The sequence below is a fragment of the Myotis brandtii genome, unplaced genomic scaffold, assembly GCF_000412655.1.
Source record: "Myotis brandtii unplaced genomic scaffold, ASM41265v1 scaffold980, whole genome shotgun sequence".
NCBI classification, from domain to species: Eukaryota; Metazoa; Chordata; class Mammalia; order Chiroptera; family Vespertilionidae; genus Myotis; species Myotis brandtii.
The window spans coordinates 248,567-249,388 of NW_005372075.1; the positions used below are offsets into that span (position 1 = coordinate 248,567).

At 50.0% G+C, this 822-nt stretch overlaps 1 long non-coding RNA gene across 1 annotated transcript in view; it reads left to right on the top strand.

Annotated features, from left to right (window-relative positions):
• The first annotated feature begins 304 nt into the window (after positions 1-304).
• Positions 305-822, top strand: part of LOC102251711 — a 4,064-nt gene continuing 3,546 nt past the window's right edge. The window contains exon 1 of the long non-coding RNA XR_314720.2: positions 305-653. This is a non-coding gene — a long non-coding RNA (uncharacterized LOC102251711). The remainder of the gene's footprint in view (positions 654-822) is intronic.

Consider the following 822-nt stretch of genomic DNA (forward strand, 5'->3'; position numbering starts at 1 on the left):
CTTGGCCTTGAAGTGCACCAAGTATGAACCTGCAGTCGAAGAATTAGCAGACAAACTTCAGCACCAAAAAAGTCACTAATTTCTAGTTTTCATACCATTTGATTATCATTGTTTTTATTATGTTTTCCTAAATGTACGTTGTTTTTCTGTTTTCGTTCATTTTATACATATTTTTTGGTTGATTTTTCTTTGTTAAATGGCATTTAAATATATAAAATAAATATCCAAAATATAAATCTTTTTTTTACTATGGTTGCAAATATCAAAAAAAAAATTATGAATATTTCTATATGTGACACGGCACCAGAGTGAAGTTAGGGTTTTTCAAAATTTTGACACGCCGAGCTCAAAAGGTTCGCCATCGCCGGGCGAAGCGGAAGGAGGTACTGCAACTGCGGCGCTCCGCCAGGAGGTGAGGCTCCCGCGCTGTCTGCCTGCTGGCGCCCCCATCACTGCGTTTCACTTAATCTTCACAGTAACTGTTCCCTCCTAGAGTCTAAGGTTCAGTAACTGAAGGGTAACGAGCTGTGCGCTTCTCCTGCAGCTTCTACGGAAGGAAGCCGGGAAGAGCCGGGAAGAGCCGGGAAGAGCCGGGAAGAGCCGGGAAGAGCCGGGAAGAGCCGGGCGGTCTCACAGGCCTGGCGGGGCGGCAGGTGCGGAGACCCTCGCGGGTCATGGGAGTCGCTGACGGAAGGGGTGCCCGTGGGCGGGTGGACAGAGGCGCTAAGAAAGGAGACGGGGCGGGGACCTGCGGCTTCCTCCCCACCCACCGGCTCCCCCCAGTCAGCGCCCAGCTCCGCTCAGCCATTTTCCAGGCGGAAA